This window comes from Pristis pectinata, chromosome 22 (genome assembly GCF_009764475.1).
Source record: "Pristis pectinata isolate sPriPec2 chromosome 22, sPriPec2.1.pri, whole genome shotgun sequence".
Classification (NCBI taxonomy): domain Eukaryota; kingdom Metazoa; phylum Chordata; class Chondrichthyes; order Rhinopristiformes; family Pristidae; genus Pristis; species Pristis pectinata.
In genome coordinates this window covers 36,944,972-36,963,911 of record NC_067426.1, presented here as the reverse complement: position 1 = coordinate 36,963,911, position 18,940 = coordinate 36,944,972, and the positions used below count along the sequence as shown (strand labels likewise).

At 49.8% G+C, this 18,940-nt stretch overlaps 1 non-coding gene across 1 annotated transcript; it reads left to right on the top strand.

Annotated features, from left to right (window-relative positions):
- Positions 1–17,244: 17,244 nt before the first annotated feature.
- Positions 17,245–17,326, top strand: trnal-uag (transfer RNA leucine (anticodon UAG)). Its single transcript has one exon. It is a non-coding gene; the product is annotated as a tRNA-Leu (tRNA).
- Positions 17,327–18,940: the final 1,614 nt, after the last annotated feature.

Sequence of the window (18,940 nt, the reverse complement as noted above, 5' to 3'; positions counted from 1 at the left end):
TCCTGGCTCACAACCATTTGTCTTTCGCCACAGTCATTTCCTGACTCAGTCACAGGGTGCCCCAATTATTTATGGGTATTGGGGGTCCCGGTACTAGGCTGCAGAGTTATCAGTTATAAAACAATACTAGGCTTATTCGCTACAAGGCTAATGGTAATAAAACATTACGATGTGCCCCTATAACCTATGACCTCTGAGACTTGCTGGCATCTGGCTTATCAGTTAAAAAAACTATCAGCTTCAGAACTACTGCAGAATCATTAGTCGCACTAACCCTAACAACCCTTAGCTACACAATAGATCAATAGTGTCTTCCTAGGAATGTGCTAACTATTGCTTTAATGAGCCATATGTTTCCCGCACTAAGAGTTTCCCGTGCTTGAGCTGAAGAAGAAGGAGGCCCAGCAGCCATCTTAAGGAGATCAGCAGCCATCTTAAGCACAGTAAAAAAGTATAGCCTCTACTTTCTATATATTCTATAATATCAGGAGAATAACATTGTGTGTCATTGTATTTGTATTTATTTAATTCTTGGCATTTGCTGAGGTTTTAATAAACTTTTGAGGTGTGCTGTCGCGTGAGCCTTACTGAGTTCCCTCAGTTGCATTGGTTCAGGCCGAGCTCACAGAATGGGTTAGGAGAAACCGCCTGCTCCTGCAGTACCACTGGGCAGCGACTTCAGGCATGTTGAGAATAAGGATGAACAGCCAGGGCCTCCCGTTGGCCACCCACTTCAATTCCACATCCCACTCCCACACCTACATATCTGTCCACGGCCTCCCCTACTGCCACGTTGAGGCCAGATGCAGGTTGGAGGAACAGCACCTCATATTCCACCTTGGGAGTCTCCAACCTGACAGCCTCAACATCAGTTTCTCTAATTAAAACCGAGTGAGCAGTGCAAGCAGGATCCAGGTTTTGACCAAGACCGTTCCTGGTGCTGGGTCCTTGAAATTCAAGCGACAAATACAAGGTCAGGAAGGAATCCTCTGCTGGGATGAAAACACAGTATTTTCACCGTGTTTAATAACTCATGCTTTATGAGAGGCATCTCTTTAATCTGGAAGGTGAAACTTCAAAGCTCATATGGTCAAAATCCAGAGCTGAGGTGATCAAAGATGGCAGATTCTGTGGTGTCAGGTTAGCAGGGGACAACTCCTATTCCTGTTGTGTGCTTTTCTTTGTAAAGCAGGAGTTGAGAATCAACTCTCCATCACTTCAACAACTTCCAATTCCCTGGTCTTGACCGCCTCATTTTCACCATGGACGTCGAATCTCCGTACACTTCCATCCCCCATAAGGAAGACCTTAAGGCTCTCCGCTTCTTTCTTGACGACAGACCCAACCAGTTCCCTTCCACCACCACCCCCCTCCACCTGGTGGAACTGATATTCACCCTCAGCAACTTCTCTTTTGGCTCCTCCCACTTTCTCCAGACCAAAGTTGTAGCCATGGGCACTTGCATGGGCCCCAGCTGTGCCTGCCTTCTGTCAGCTACGTGGAACAGTCCACGTTCCAAGCCTACACCAATAACACTCCCCAACTCTCTCTCCGCTTCACTGACGACTGGATTGGGATCGCTTCCTGCGCCTGTGCTGAGCTCATCAATTTCATCAACTTCTCCACCAACTTCCACCCTGCCCTCAAATTTACTTGGTCCATCTCAGACACCTCTCTCCCCTTTCTGGATCTCTCTGTCCCCATCTCTGGAGACAGATTATCCGCTGACATCAATTAAAAACCCGCTGACTCCTACAGTTACCTTGACCACATCTCTTCCCACCCGGTCACTTCCGAGGACACCATCCCCTTATCCCAGTTCCTCCATCTCCACTGCAACTGTTCCCACGATGAGGCTTCCCATTCCAGGACATCCAGTAACCGGGGTTTCCTTCCATCACCGTCGATGCTGCCCTCACCCGCATCTCCTCCACTTCCCGCACATCTGCCCTCACCCCCTCCCTCCGCTGACATAACAAGGACAGGGTTCCCCTGGTCCTCACCTACCATCCCACGAGCCTCCGTATCCAACACATCATTCTCTGCAACTTCCACCACCTCCGACGGGACCATACCATCAGGCACATCTTCCTCTCACCCCCTCTCTCTGCTTTCTGCAGGGACCGTTTACTCTGAAACCCCTTATCAATGTCCCTCCCCACTGATAACCCCACCCCTCCTGGCACTTATCCCTGCAACCGCACCAAGTGCTACACCTGTCCCTACACCACTCCCCTCACCACCATTCAGGGTCCCAGACAATCCTTCCAGGTGAGGCAGCACTTCACCTGCGAATCCGAGGGTGTCATTTATTGCATCTGGTGCGGCCTCCCATACATCGGTGAGACTCGATGCAGATTGGGTGATCGCTTCGTCGAGCACCTTTGCTCCAACCACTGCAACAGCCAGGACCTCCCAGTGACCACCCACTTCAATTCCACAACCCACTCCCATACTGACATGTCTATCCATGGCCTCCTGTCCTGCCACGTTGAGGCCAGATGCAGTTTGGAAGAACAACACCACATATTCTGTCTTGGTAGTCTCCAACCTGATGGCCTCAACGTCGATTCCTCTAACTTGCAGTAACCCCACCCCTTCCTTTTCTCCACCCGCGCCCCCCCCAACCCCTTATTCCTGTGTCTCCCTTCCCCCGCCCTGATGACCTGCCCATCTTCTCTCCTCCCCCATCCTTTATTCCATGGTCCACTGCCCTCTCCTACCGGATTCCTTCTTCTTCAGCCCTTTGCCTCTTTTATCTATCACCTCTCAGCTTATTATATATTCTCCCCCTCCCCCACCCACCTACCTTGCTCCTCTCACCTGAACCTACCAATTACCTGGACTCACCTGTGTGTGCTCCTCCCCCTCCCCTCACCTTCTTATTCTGGCTTCTGCCCCCTTCCTTTCCAGTCCTGATGAAGGGTCTCTGCCCGAAATGTTGACTGTTTATTCCCCTCCATGGATGCTGCCTGACCTGCTGAGTTCCTCCAGCACTTTGTGTGTTGCTCCAGATTCCTGCATCTGCAGAATCTCTCGTGTCTCCGTCGAGAATCAGGAGATCTCTAGCAGTGGTCAGCAAGTTGGACATACCAAGTTCTCACAGAGGGACACCAAGTATTGGGTAGGATCAATCAGAGGCCAAGAGGCCAACAACATACTTGAAGAACACATCTCACATTGGCTTTGGCCATGAACATGATTCCCGTTGGCTGACTACCCCTCATCCACTGCTGCAGTTTCTGTTCCAGTACTGAGAATTGTAGTGTGGGCTGGCGGTGTGTGGGGAGGGGTGTAGTGTGGGTATAGCGGTGTGTGGGGAGGGCTGTAGTGTGGGCTGGCGGTGTGTGGGGAGGGGTGTAGTGTGGGTATGGCGGTGTGTGGGGAGGGGTGTAGTGTGCGCTCTCGGTGTGTGGGGAGGGGTGTAGTGTGGGTATGGCGGTGTGTGGGGAGGGCTGTAGTGTGAGCTATCGGTGTGTGGGGAGGGGTGTAGTGTGGGTATGGCGGTGTGTGGGGAGGGCTGTAGTGTGGGCTATCGGTGTGTGGGGAGGGGTGTAGTGTGGGTAATGGCGGTGTGTGGGGAGGGGTGTAGTGTGGGCTGGCAGTGTGTGGGGAGGGGTGTAGTGTGGGCTGGCGGTGTGTGGGGAGGGCTGTAGTGTGGGCATGGCGGTGTGTGGGGAGGGGTGTAGTGTGGGCATGGCGGTGTGTGGGGAGGGGTGTAGTGTGGGCATGGTGGTGTGTGGGGAAGGGTGTAGTGTGGGCATGGTGGTTAATGTGGAGGGTGTAGTGTGTGGGGAGGGGTGTAGTGTGGGAAGCGGTGTGGTGTGTGGGGAGAGGGGTAGTATGTGGAGAAGGGTGAAGTGAGGGCTCAGTGGTGTGTGGGGAGGGGTGTAGTGTGTGGGGAGGTGTGTAGTGTGTGGTGAGGGGTGTAGTGTGGGGAGTGGTATAGTGTGTGGGAAGGAATGTAGTGTGTTGGGAGGGTGTAGTGTGGGTTTGTTGCTTGGGGAGGGGTGTATTGTGGGTACGGAGGTGCATGGGTAGGGGTGTAGTGTGTGGGGAGGGGTGTAGTGTGTGGGGAGAGGCGAAGTGTGGATACAGTGGTGTGTGCGGAGGTGTGTATTATGGGTATGTTGCGTGGGAAGGGGTGTACTGTGTGGGGAAGGGTACATTGTGGGTACAGTAGTGTGTGGGGAGTGGTGTAGTGTGTGGGGAGGGGTGTGGTGTGTGGGGACGGATGTAGTGTGGGGAGGGCTGTAGGATGGGGAGGGGTGTAGTCTGGGCAGGGGTGTAGTGGGTACAGTGGTGTGTGGGGAGGGGTATAGTGAGGGTGCGGTGTTGGTGGGGAAGGGTATGGTGTTGTTTGCGGAGGGGTGTAGTGTGTGGGGAGGGTTGTAATGTGGGTCGGTGGTGTGTGTGGAAGAGTGTAGTGTGGGTACAGTGGTATGTGGGGAGGGGTGTAGGGAGGGTACAGTGTTGTGAGGGGAAGGGTGTAGTGTGTGGGGAGGGTTGTAATGTGGGTCGGTGGTGTGTGTGGAAGAGTGTAGTGTGGGTACAGTGGTATGTGGGGAGGGGTGTAGGGAGGGTACAGTGTTGTGAGGGGAAGGGTGTAGTGTGTGGGGAGGGTTGTTGTGTGGGTGTAGTGGGTTGTGGGTGGGAAGGGTGTAGTGTCGGTACGGTTGTGTGTGGGGAGGGGTGTAGTGGGGGTGTGTTGGTGTGTGGGGAGGGGTGTAGTGTGGGTAAGGTTTGTAGGGAGGGGTGTAGTGTGAGTATGGTGTTGTGAAGGGAAGAGTGTAATGTGGGGAGGGGTGTAGTGAGTGTACGGTGTTATGTGGGGAAGGGTGTAGTGTGTGGAGAGGGTTGTAGTGTGGGTACGGTGGTGTGTGGGGAGGGGTGTAGGGTGAGTATATCGTGTGGGGAGGGGTGTAGTGTAGGTACGGTAGTGTGCATGGAGGGGTGGAGTGTGGGTACAGTGGTGTGTGGAGAGCGGTGTAGTTTGTGGGGAGTGGTGTAGTGTGGGTACAGTGCTGTGTGGGGAGGGGTGTAGTTGTTGGGGAGGGGCGTAGAGTGGGGAGGGGTGTAGAATGTGGGGAGGGGTGTAGTGTGTGGACAGGGGTGTAGTGTGGGGAGGAGTGTAGTGTGGGTACAGTGGTGTGTGAGGAGGGGTTTAGTGAGGGTATGGTGTTGTGTGAGGAGGGGTGTCGTGAGGGTATGGTGTTGTGTAGGGAGGGGTATATTGTGTGGGGCGGGTTGTAGTGTGGGTACGGTGGTGTGTGGAGAAAGGTGTAGTGTGGGTAGAGTGGTGTGTGGGTAGGGGTGTACTGAGGGTACATTGTTGTGAGGGAAAGGGTGTAGTGTGGGGAGGGGTGTAGTGTGGGGATGGGTATAGTGAGGGTATGGTGTTGTGTGGGGAAGAGTGTTGTGAGGGTACGTTGTGTGGGTAGGGGTGTAGTGTGTGGGTAAGGGTATAGTGTGGGTATGGTGGTGTGTGGGGAGGGGTGTAGGGAGGGAACGGTGTTGTGTGGGGTAAGGTGTAGTTTGTGGGGAGGGGTGTAGTGTGGGGAGTGGTGTAGTGAGTGTATGGTGTTGTGTGGGGAAGTATGTAGAGTGTGTGGAGGAGTGTACTGTGGGGAGGTGTATAGTGAGGGTACGGTGTTGTGTGGGGAAAGGTGTAGTGAGGGTACAGTGTTGTGTGGGTGGGGTGTAGTGAGGGTATGGTGTTGTGTGGGAGGTGTGTTGTGAGGCTATGGTGTTTCATGGGAGTGGTGTAGTGAGGGTATGGTGTTGTGTGGGAGGGGTGTAATGAGGGTACAGTGTTGTTTGGGAGGGGTCTAGTGAGGGTATGGTGTTGTGCGTGGGGGTGTAGTGTGTGGGGAGGGATGTAGTATGGGGAGGGGTGTAGTGTGTTGGGAGGGGTGTAGTGAGTGTACGGTGTGTGGGGAGGGGTGTAGTATGGAGAGTTGTGTAGTGTGGGGTGAGGGGTGTAGTGAGGATATGGTGTTGTGTGGGAGGGGAATCGTGAGGGTTTGTTTTGTGGGAGGGGTGTAGTGAGGGTCTGGTGTTGTTTGGGAGGGGTCTAGTGAGGGTACGGTGTTGTGTCTGAGGGGTGTAGTGTGTGGGGAGGGATGTAGTATGGGGAGGCATGTAGAGTGGCGGGAGGGGTGTAGTGAGCATACGGTGATGTGTGGGGAGGGTTGTAGTGAGGGTACGGTGTTGAATGGGAGGGGCGTAGTGAGGTTATGGTGTTTTCTGGGGAGGGGTGTAGTGAGGGTACGGTGTTGAGTGGGAGGGGTGTAGTGAGGGTACGGTGTTGAGTGGGAGGGGTGTAGTGAGCGTCCGGTATTTCTCTCTGCAGATGCTGCCTGACCCTGAGCTTTTCCAACATGTTCCATTGTGATTTGTGAATGTCTAGTTTTTCTGTGCTGAGGTTGTGTGCTGCTGTGAACGAGATGCTAATTGTTTTGGGCATTTCACCCTGGACCCTGGGTGTTGTGTCTCACGTCCACATTTACTTTAACCCTTTCACTGGGCACAGAGTGGGCTGCCTCCGTCACATTTCCCACCCAACACAGGTGCTGCATTTCCAGCGACCACAGGTGCTTTCCTCAGCATCATATGTTCCCACCGGAGACCTTTGAATTGGATGGAGCTGGGCGATGGGGAGGCAGGTTCCTGGGCAGCATCTCCTCTGCTATCCTTGGATCATTTCCAATGTTTTCAAGGCGCTTGCCAAGATGTTCATAAAATTCATGACTTATGTTGTCAATTTATAGTCAATTAGGCAGAAAACAATGATTGATGGTTCTAAATTCAAACTAATCAAAACTTTCTTGAAAAGAATTTCTGGAAGGCCATCCCTGCAGACAAACATGTGACCTGGATGAACGTCACCCAGGCAATGAGCACACTTGGATCTCACGTCCATGAGGGTTGATGATTTCACAGGGGGCAGCAATGAGGGGAGTTCTGGGAAATGGTAAGATAAGATCTTTATTAGTCACATGTACATCGAAACACAGTGAAATATATCTTTTGAATAGGGATTTTGGGGGGCAGCCCGCAAGTGTTGCCACACTTCTGGCGCCAACATAGCATGCCCACAGCTCCTAACCCATACGTCTTTTGAATGTGGGAGGAAACTGGAGCACCCGGAGGAAACCCACACAGACACGGGGAGAATGTACAAACTCCTTACAGACAGCGGCCGGATTTGAACTCGGGTTGTTGGCTCTGTGAAGCATTAGGCTAACCACTATGTTACCATGCCTGCTATAACGTGTCAGCTTCATTTTCAACAGAGCCCCAGTGGCCAGCCCTCCCATTGCCCTGTTTAACGTTGATTTCTCAATGACATCACTGGGGAAGTTAAGAACACAGAACAGTACAGCACAAGAACAGGTCCTTCTGCCCACGATATTGTATTGAACCAAGTAAATTCGAAACCAAATGTCCAGCTAAACTAATCCCTTCTGCCTACACAAAGTCCATATCCCTCCATTTCCTGCACATTCATGCGCCTGTCTAAGACCATCTATAACGCCTCTACTGTATCTACCTCCACTACCAGCCCTGGCAGCACATTCCAGGCTCCCACCGCTCTCTGTGTAAAAATCTTGCCCCACACATCTCCTTTGAACTTACCTCCTCTTACCTTAAATGCACGCCCTCTAGTATTAGATATTTCTACCCTGGAAAAAAGATACCGGCTGTCTATCTGTGCCTCTGATAATCTCATAAACCTCTATCAGGTCTCCCCTCAGCTTCCGCCGCTTCAGAGAAAACAACCCAAGTTTATCCAACCTCTCCTTATAGCACACGTCCTCTAATCCAGGCAGCATCCTGGTAAACCTCTTCTGCACCCTCTCCAAAGCCTCCACACCCTTCCTGTAATGTAGAACTGAAGGCAATACTCCAGATGCGGCCTTAGTAGAGTTTTATAAAGCTACTACATAACTTCCTGACTCTTGAACTCACTGCCTTGACTAATAAAGGCAGCATGCTGTACGCCTTCTTTACCGCCCTATCAACCTGTGCAGCCACTTTCAGGGAGCAGTGGAGTTGGACTCCAAGATTCCTCTGCACATCAACACTGTTCAGGGTCCCGCTATTAACAGTGTTCTGTCCCTTTAAATTTGATCTCCCAAAGTTCAACACTTCACACTTGGGCGGATTAAACTCCATCTGCCATTTCTCTGCCCATATCTGCAAATGATCTATGTCCCGCTGTATCCTTTGACAATCTTCTACACTGTCCACAATGCCACCAATCTTCATATTGTCTGCAAACTTACTAACCCACCCATGTACATTTGCATCGAGGTCATTCATATACATCACAAACAGCACAGGTTCCAGTATGGATCCCTGAGGAACACCACTAGTCACAGGACTCCAGCTAGAGTAGGTCCCATCGGCCACTACCCTCTGCCTTCTACGGGCAAGCCAGTTCTGAATCCAAACAGCCAATTCACCGTGGATCCCATGCATCTTAAACTTTGGAAAGAGCCTCCTATGAGGGCCCTTGTCTAACACCTTACTAACATCCATGTGGACAACATCCACAGCTCTACCTTCACCAATCACCCTCATCACCTCCTTGAAAAACTCAATCAAGTCAGCAAGACATGACTTGCCCTGCACAAAACCATGCTGACTGTCCCTAAATAGGTTTTCCAAATGCTCATAAATCCTATCCTTAAGAATCCTCTCCAGTAACTTCCCGATCACTGACGTGAGATTCACTGGTCTATAGTTATCAGGATTATCCCTGTTTCCCTTCTTGAATAATGGAACAATATTAGCTACTTGCCAGTCCTCCGGGACCTCACCTGTGGCTAGAGAGGACACGAGGATATTGGTCAAGGCCCCAGCATTCTCATATCTTGCCTCTCTGAGCACAATAACAACTGCACACATTTTAAAACTGAAGTAGTTGTGGTCATTTATTGTGAGGACATTTCTTTCTTTCCTCTTTATTGCTTGCTGTGGATCCTTTGCTGAACTAGGTAACTACAGGTCGTTGAGCCTTATGGCAATGGTCGGGAAATGATTGGAGAAAATGCTAAGGGACAAGATTTATGTCCATTTGCAATGCAGGAGCTGATCCGGCATAGTGAGCATGGCTTCGTGAGGGGGAAGTCCTGTCTCACTCATCTGAGGAGACTGATGAAGGCAGTGAGGTAGACTTGGTTATATGGACTTTAGTAAGGCAATTTACAGAAGCCAATTAACCTACCAACCCACGTCTTTGCGGATCAGTAGTAACATCTCCTCTTCACTGACAATCAACACAGGCGCACCTCAAGGATGCATGCTTAGCCCACTGCTCTACTCTCTCTAGACTCATGGCTGTGTGGCAAAGCACAACTCAAACACCACCTATAAATTCTCTGATGACAGCACTGCTGTTGGTAGAATCTCAGATGGTGATGAGGAGGCGTACAGGAGTGAGATAGATCAGCTGGTTGAGTGGTGTCACAACAACAACCTCGCACTCAATGTCAGCAAGACCAAGGAACTGATTGTGGACTTCAGGAAGGGGAAGTCAGGAGAACACACACCAGTCCTCACTGAGGGGTCAGTGGTGGAAAGGGTGAGCAGCTTCAAGGCTGGGTGTCAACATCTCAGATGATCTATCTTGGGCCCAACACATTGATGCAATCATGAAGAAGGCCCGCCAGCGGCTGTACTTCATTAGGAATTTGAGGAGATTTGGTATGTCGCCAAGACTCTTGCAAATTTCTACAGATGTACAGTAGGGAGCATTCTGACTAGTTGCATCACTGCCTGGTACGGAGGCTCCAAAGTGCAGCATCGCAAGAGGCTGCAGAGGGTTGTAGACTCAGCCAGCTCCATCACGGGCACAACCCTCCCCACCATCGAGGACATCTTCAGGAGGCGGTGCCTCAAGAAGGCGTCATCCATCAGTAAGGACCCTCACCATCCAGGACATACCCTCTTCACGTTACTACCATTGGGGGTGAGGTACAGGAGCTGGAAGACCCACACTGAATGATTCAGGAACAGCTTCCCCTCTTCCATCAGATTTCTGAACGGTCCATGGACCCATGAACACTACCTCGGTATTCCATTTTTTTGCACTATTTTTTAAAAGATTTTTCTGTCTTGCACTGTACTGCTGCCGCAAAACAACACATTTCTCCTCATATTTCAGTGATAATAAATCTGATTCTGTTTCTGTGGGAGGTGGGGGGAAGCTGGAGCCCCACGTGGTCACAGGAAGAAGGGGCAAACTCCACACAGACAGCACCCGAGGTCAGGACTGCACCTGGGTCTCTGGAGCTGTGAGGCAGCGGCTCTACCAGTGAGCCGGCCCGGTGAGAGGTTGCCGACTCTTGTCAGAACTGAGAAATTCAGAATTTAGAATCAAACGCTGCAGGAAAGGTGTTGGGGTGGAGGTGACCAAGGGTGAAGACTCTCAGAGGCTGAAGGATATGTGGTGCTGTAGTTCGATAACGGCACCAGGGAGAACACTCCCCGCAGCATTTCAGAGGTTTGAACAAGCTCTTCTTCCGATGTAAAGGAAGCTGGCGAAAGCATTGCTGAGGCTTCATCAAGTCGAAAAGCAGCGCCAGTTAATTAAAGATATGCGCTGGTCCTACTGGTAATGCTGGATCCTGAAAAATGAGGGCAATATACTAAAGGGGTTTAAGGCAGGGTGTGGACGTGGCTGCTGGAACCACGGGAACCAGGTGGTGGGGAAAATGGACCTGGATTGATCAGGAGGTCAGAATGAGAGCAGCAGAGGCACCTTGTAGTGTTGGGCGTTTGGAGGAGATGATAGAGATGGAGGAGACGGAGGGGGCTGGAAACAAGGCGGAAATCTTAAAACCCAGCCGTTGCTGAACTGGGAGCCGAGGTCGGCAGTGCGGCTGTGAGACGTGAAGTTGAGGCGGGACATGGTCAGAAGAGCTTTCGTGACTCCGGATCGAGGAGAGTTGAACGAGAAAGGCTCGGAGCAGCTCCACCCGTGACCCAGCCACCCCCTCACACCGATGTCTCCGTGTGACTGAGAACCTGACACCGTTTCAGTGGAGCACGCACCTCCCAGGGCTCCCTGAGAACCACAGTTAGACACCAGCGGTGCTTTTCTCTGCTCAGGCCGACAGCCGTGGGAAACGGTTAATGGGGAGCGACGTGATGCTGTCCGTCTGTGATAACGTTCAGTCAAGCCCGTCGGTGTGGCCTGTTAACCTTTGTATTTGCTGGTGGCTGAAAATCTGCTGGATCGGAGCCATCGAGAGGGCGGGGCAGTGACCTGATGAACTTTGAATCAGCAACAATTAGCCTGCAACTCAAGCACCCTGTGTCAGTTCCCAGACGTGTTAGTCACACAGCCCCCGAAGACTGTACGTTATCTTGCTTCCTTACTGAGGCAGTGAGTGGATTCAAAGGTACATCGCGGAGACAGCAGGTAAATGTGCAGGACACAGGAAAGTAAAGCCTTGGATTTTTAAAAAAATACAAGACTTCAAGACATCCCAAAGCTCCATATATCGACATTAGAGGCAGCTGCATACAGCACATGAACACAGTGGGCAACGTACATACATTACAGGGCAGTTGTCTGGGGGATAAATGATAGTCAGGGCACCAGCTAAAACTGCACCGGAGACACCAGCTTGGTCACCTCACCCAAATGAATGACCCGTTTCGAAAGCAGTGTTTCTGCAGTCTCACCCAGCAGGTGTGTGCTCATATCTTTGGAAAGAGACTTCAATCCACAGCCAGATGAGGTTAATGGCTGCATGGTTCATGTAGTCTATGTGACAAGGTCGCACATGGTCCAAAAGGTGGGAGCTTATGGCATCCAGGGCAAGTTGGCAAATTGGATCCAAAATTGGCTTGGCAATGGAGTCAGAGGGTAGCGGTGGAGGCTTGTTTTTGTGATTGGAAACCTGTGACCAGTGGGGTAGCCCAGGGGACCCTTGCTGTTTCTTCTACACAGTAATGACCCATGTTTCAATGTTGGGGTATGATTAGTAAGTTTGCAAATGAGGTGAGAATTGATGGTGTTGTTGATGGTGAGGATCGTTGTAGACTACAGGATGATGTTGTTAAGGTGATAACATGGGCATGTCAATGACAGATGGAATTTGACCCTGAGAAGGTGCCACGTTAGGGCGACATACACAGTGAATGGTAGGAGCCTTAGGGAGTGCTGAGGAACAGATAGACCTTGGTGTACAGGTTCCAGGATTCCTGAAGCAGCAGCACAGGTAAAGGTGGAGGTACTTGCGTACTTGGAGATATCCAGGGCACTTGCCTTCAACAGCTGGGGAAGCCTGAGTGTGTGGTGGATGCAGCTGCTCTCACAGTGTTTCAGGCAATATCTAGGCAGGCACTTGAAATCGCCAAGAGCAGGGGCTGGTGAATGGGAGTAGTGGAGGTAGGCACCTGTTGGTCAGCGTGGGCATGGTGGGTGGAAAGGCCTGATTCCTGCTGTCTGGCTCTGTGTCTCGATGACTCTGATCGAGACTGCTACCAGCTGAGCTGTACCACTGGCACAGGGTCTCCAGTCACAACCTTAGATGAGGGGAAGTTGGAACCAAGTTGGAGACGGTTCAGCTCTGGGCTCAGGATTCGGAAACACACGCGTGTTCCCCCGCCACATTAATGCTGACACCGAGTGCAGCGATTGGTTCTCACACCGAAAGCAGTGATTGGTTCTCACATCGACTGCAGCGATTGGTGCTCACTCCGAGAGCAGTAATTGGTGCTTACATTTGAGTTCAGGGCTGATAAGCCTGTTATGTGGCTCCTTATCAAAAGCCTTCTGGATGTCCATGTTGTCCAAGGACAGAAGTCCAAGGCCCGAGCACAGTTGGCTCTGATGTACAACAGGGAGGGAAAACTCACAGAGAGCAGCAGTAGTGGTGGGGATTTAGCAGTGAGGGGAATGGACACTTCTGTGGCTGAAAGCCAGGCTCCACAGTGGTAAGGGAAAGTCCAAAACACTTCAGGTACTGGAAATCTGAAATAAAATTAATAAATGCTGGCAATACTCAGCAGGTCAGATGGCACCTGGGGAAGAGAAACCAGATTCACATTTCAAGTTGAAGACCCTTTGTCAGAAGAAAAACATTAATGCTATTTCTCGTCCCGCAGGTCTGGCCTGGCCCGCTGAGTGTTTCCAGTATTTTCTGTTTTTATTCCAGAATGGACTGTTGTTTTTCTGGTGCCGGGGTCAGGGATGTCTCGGAGTGGGTACAGAACATTCTGAATAGGAGGGGGATCTGCCAGAGGTTGTAGTACATGTTGACCCTAATGACACAGGTAGGAAGAGGGATGAGGTCCTGCAAAGTGAATTTAGGGAGTTAGGTAGAAAGTTAAAAAGCAGGACTTCTAGGGTCATACTCTTGTCCTTCCTCCTTATACAACATGCTAGTGAGGGTAGGAATGGAAGGATAGGGCAGATGAATGAATGGCTAAAGGTCTGGGGTATGGCCTTAGTGGAAGGAGCTTAGATGAGGCAAAATTTGTTTCGTGAGTCCAAGAAAGCTTTCTGAGACAATACATAGAGAGTCCTGCTGGAGATAGGACAGTACTTGTCCTTACCTTAGGAAATAAAACTGGGCAGGTGGTGAAAGTGTAGGTTGGGGAACACTTTGGGAGCTGTAACCAAAATTCTCTTAGTTCCAAGGTAGTTATGGAAAGGAATAAGGTTGGGAAATCTTGCCTTAATAACTTGATTGAGTTTCTTGAAGAGGTAACTAAAAAGATTGATGAAGGCAGGGCGGTAGATATGGTCTGTATGGATTTTAGTAAGGCAAGGTCCTGCATGGTAGGCTGGTTAGGGCACGTGGGATCCAAGACAAGTTGGCTAATTGGATCCAAAGTTGGCTTGACGATAAGAGGCATAGGGTGAGGGTGGAAGGATGTTTTTTCTGAAGTCTGCGACCAGTGGTGTACTACAGGGATCAGGACCCTATTGATGACCAGGGTGTGAATTTGGAATTGGTATTGGTATTGGTTCGAGGTACAGTGAAAAACCTGTCTTGCATACTGTTCATACAGATCAATTCATTACACAGTGCATTGAGGTAGTACAGGGTAAAAACTATAACAGAGTACAGAGTAAAGTGTCACAGCTACAGGGAAGTGCAGTGCAGGTAGACAATAAGGTGCAAGGTCACAACAAGGTAGATCGTGAGGTTAGAGTCCATCTCATCGTATAAGGGAACCGTTCAATAGTCTTATCACTGTGGGGTATCACCAATTTGGCGATGTGATTGGTAAGTCTGCAGATAACACAGAAGCTGGTGGGGTGGTGGATGGTGAGGAGAGTCGTCTAAGGTTACAGCAGGGTATTGATCAGATGGAAAGATGGGTGGAGCTTGTGTAGATGGAATTTAATCCAGTTGAGTGCGAGGTGATGCATTTGGGAAATCAGGGAGGGATCGGACAAATGCAACAAGTGGTCGGGCTCCGGGGTCGATGAACAGAGGGACCTTGGGCTTCATGTCCAAAGTTCCTTGAAAGTGGCAACACCGGTCGATAGGGTGGTGAAGAAGGCACATGACATTCTTGTTTTAACAGATTATAGGGCATAGAATATAAAATTTGTGATGTAACTTTACAAAACACCGGTTAGGCTGCACATTGCAGTATTTGCAGTTCTGGTCACCACAGTACAGGAAGGATGAGGTTGAGCTGGAGGGAGTGCAGAGGAGAATCACCAAATGTTGCCTGGAATGGAGGACTTTAGTTGTGGGGAGAGATACAATCACTGTGTTTAAGAAACATTTGGACAGGCACTCAACTGGCAAAGCATAGGAGGATACGGTCCTAATTCAGGCAAATGGGATCATGTAGATAGTCAAAAAGGTCAGCATGGATGTGATGGGCTGAAGGGCCTGTCTCTGTGTTGTACAACTCCATGACATTGACCTCCCTCGTCAACTCCATCCATCATCTCATTTCTATCAAATTGATTAAACACAATATGCCCTTAACAAGTCCACACTGGTTTGCCTTAATGAATCCACTTTCCTCTGGGTGACTTTGGACTGGGCTGTCCTGGATCAAAGTTTCTAAAAGACTTCACATCAATGAGGTTAAATTGTTGCAAAATCTTTGGAGTTCTTCCTATCTACTCTGGCAGAAGTATTTGTGGACATATTCAACCTCTCCATACTTCAATCTCAGGTTCCCTCCTGTTTTAAGAAGACCACTATCATCCCGGTACCGAAGAAAAGCAAGGTAACATGCCTCAATGACGACCAACTAGTGGCTCTGACATCCACCATCATGAAGTGCTTTGAGAGGTTGGTCATGGCACGCATCAACTCCAGCCTCCCAGACAACCTGAACCCATTGCAATTCGCCTATCGCCAAAACAGGTCTACAGCGGATGCCATCTCCCTGGCCCTTCACTCAGCTCTGGAGCATCTGGACAGTAAGGACACTTACGTTAGACTATTGCTTATTGACTACAGCTCTGCCTTCAATACAATAATACCAAGCAAGCTTGACACCAAACTCCGAGACCTAGGACTCAACACCTCCCTCTGTAACTGGATCCTTGACTTTCTAACAAACAGACCGCAATCAGTGAGGATAGGCAACAATACCTCCAGCACGATTATTCTCAACACTGGTGGCCCACAAGGCTGCATCCTCAGCCCTCTACTCTACTCCCTATACACTCATGATTGTGTGGCCAGATTCTGTACTAACTCCATCTACAAGTTTGCAGATGATACCACCATTGTAGGCCATATCTCAAACAGCGATGAGTCGGAGTACAGGAAGGAGATCGAGAGCTTAGTGGAATGGTGTCATGACAACAACCTTTCCCTCAGTGTCAACAAAACTAAGGAGCTGGTCATTGACTTCAGGAAAGGGGGCGGTGTACATGCACCTGTCTACATCAATGGTGCTGAGGTCAAGAGGGTTGAGAGCTTCAAGTTCCTGGGAGTGAACATCACCAACAACCTGTCCTGGACAAACCACGTGGATGCCATGGCCAAGAAAGCTCACCAGCACCTCTACTTCCTCAGGAGGCTAAAGAAATTTGGTTTGACCCTTTGACTCTCACCAACTTTTACCGATGCACCATAGAAAGCATCCTATCAGGATGTATCGTGGCTTGGTACGGCAACTGCTCTGCCCAAGATAGCAAGAAGCTGCAGAGAGTTGTGGTCACAGCCCAGCACATTACGGACACCAGCCTCCCCTCCTCGGACTCTGTCTTTACCTCTCGCTGTCTTGGTGTAGCAGCCAGCATAATCAAACACCCCACCCACCTGGGACATTCTCTCTTCTCTCCTCTTCCATGGGGTCGAAGATACAGGAGCCTGAAGGCACGTACCACCAGACAAGGACAGCTTCTACCCCACTGTGATAAGACTATTGAACGGTTCCCTTATACAATGAGATGGACTATGACCTATGACCTCATGACCTCACGATCTACCTTGTTGCGACCTTGCACCTTACTGCACTGCACTTTCTCTGTAGCTGTGACACTTTACTCTGTACTGGTATTGTGCACTCTGTACTAACTCAATGTAACTGCACTCTGTAATGAATTGACCTGTATGATCAGTTTGTAAGACAAATTTTTCATTGTACCTCGGTACAAGTGACAATAATAAACCAATACCAATACCAATACCTTTCCACTGCACAGGTCAAGCTTGCAATTTTACCTTCAGATCTTCAGCGGGGTCAAGCACATGATTAGGTTTGTTTCTCTCAACTCACTCCTGACAAAAACACCACAAACTCCTACAATGTAAGAGAGAGTATCCCAGGGTACAAATATAAAGCACCGGAACGCAGGGTTATGGAGGAAAGATGAAAAGATTCATTGACATCTTTGTTGACAAGGTGTATTTCATGAATGCTTCTCAAGATGAAGAGATCTGGGTATTGGCATAAACACTGGGATCTGACTCTGTCCGTGTGAATATTGTACTGCAGACAAGGAAAGGAATGTGACCTAGTGTGTCCTCTTAGAAAACTGAGGCAACTGCAGGGGAGTGGGAAGAGGAGATGTGAGGTTTGCGTGTGGACAGGTGGGAATTAACACTATCATGATTTGTCCCATCAAACTGTACATGGGATGGGAATCAGCAAGGAATAGTTGTGTGGTTAGACATAAGGGAAGTTGGAGAGATGGTGAGGAAGGCAAGACCATTGTGTCCACACTACCTCACCATTTGGTCTAGGAAAGCCATTGGCTGTGGGAGTGGGTAGCAGCTGACATATATGGCTATGCCCGGTAGTGTGGCCGAGCAGTCTAAGGCACTGGATTTAGGCTCCAGTCTCTGCGGAGGCGTGGGTTCGAATCCCACCACTGCCATTTGGGTTAATTTAGGGCAGGCACAGTACGGTAGTGTAGCGGTTAGCATAACGCTATTACAGCGCCGGCGACCCGGGTTCAATTCCTGCTGCTGTCTGTAAGGAGCTTGTACGTTCTCCCCGTGTCTGTGTGGGTTTCCTCTGGGTGCTCCAGTTTCATAGAACATGACAGCACAGTACAGGCCTTTTGGCCCACAATGTTATTGCGGCCATTTTATCCTGCTCTAACATCTATCTAACCCTTCCCTCCCACATAGCCCCCCCATTTCTCTATCATTCATGTGCCTAACTAAGAGTCTCTTAAATGTCCCTAATGTATCTGCCCCCACAACCTCTGCAGGCAGTGCGTTCCACACACCCACCACTCTCTGTGTAAAAAAAACTTACCTCTGACATCCCCCTTATACCTTCCTCCAATCACCTTAAAATTATGCCCCCTCATGTCAGCCATCGTCACCCTGGGAACAACTCTCTGACTGTCCACTCGATCTATGCCTCTTATCATCTTGTGCACCTCTATCAAGTCACCTCTCATCCTCCTTCTCTCCAAAGAGAAAAGCCCGAGCTCGCTCAACCCATCCTTATAAGACATGCTCTCCAATCCAGGCAACATCCTGGTAAATCTCCACTACACCCTCTCTAGAGCTTCTACATCTTTCCTATAATGAGGCGACCAGAACTGAACACAATACTCCAAGTGTGGTGTAACCAGAGTTCTATAGAACTGCAACATCACCTCGCGGCTCTTGAACTCAATACCCTGACTAATGAAGGCCAGTGCACCATACGCCTTCTTAACAACCCTTTCAACCTACAACCATAGAACCATAGAAAAACTACAGCACAGAAAACAGGCCATTCGGCCCTTCTAGTCTGTGCCGAAACATTACCCTGCTAGTCCCATTTACCTGCCCCCAGCCCATACCCCTCCAGACTTCTCTCGTCCATGTATCTATCCAATTTACTCTTAAAAGTTAAGAGTGAGCCTGCATTTACTGCATCAGATGGCAGCCCATTCCACACTCCCACCACTCTTTGAGTGAAGAAGTTCCCTCTAATGTTCCCCCTAAACCTTTCCCCTTTCACCCTAAAGCCATGTCCTCTCATACTTATCTCTCCTAAGCTAGGTGGAAAGAGCCTACTTGCATTAACCCTGTCTATGCCCCTCATCATTTTATAAACCTCTATCATATCTCCCCTCATTCTTCTCCGCTCCAAGGAATAAAGTCCTAACATGCTCAATCTTTCCCTGTAACTCAACTCCTGAAGACCCGACAACATTCTTGTAAATCTCCTCTGCACTCTTTCAATCTTACTGACATCCTTCCTGTAGTTCGGCGACCAGAACTGCACATAATATTCTAAATTTGGTCTCACCAATGACTTATACAACCTCACCAAAACATTCCAACTCCTATACTCAATACTTTGATTTATGAATGCCAGGATGCCAAAAGCCTTTCTTACAACCCTGTCTACCTGTGACTCTACTTTCAAGGAATTATGTATCTGAGCTCCCAGATCCCTTTGTTCCTCCGCACTCCTCAGTCCCCTACCATTTACTGTGTATGTCCTCCCTTGATTTGTCCTTCCAAAATGCAACACCTCACACTTG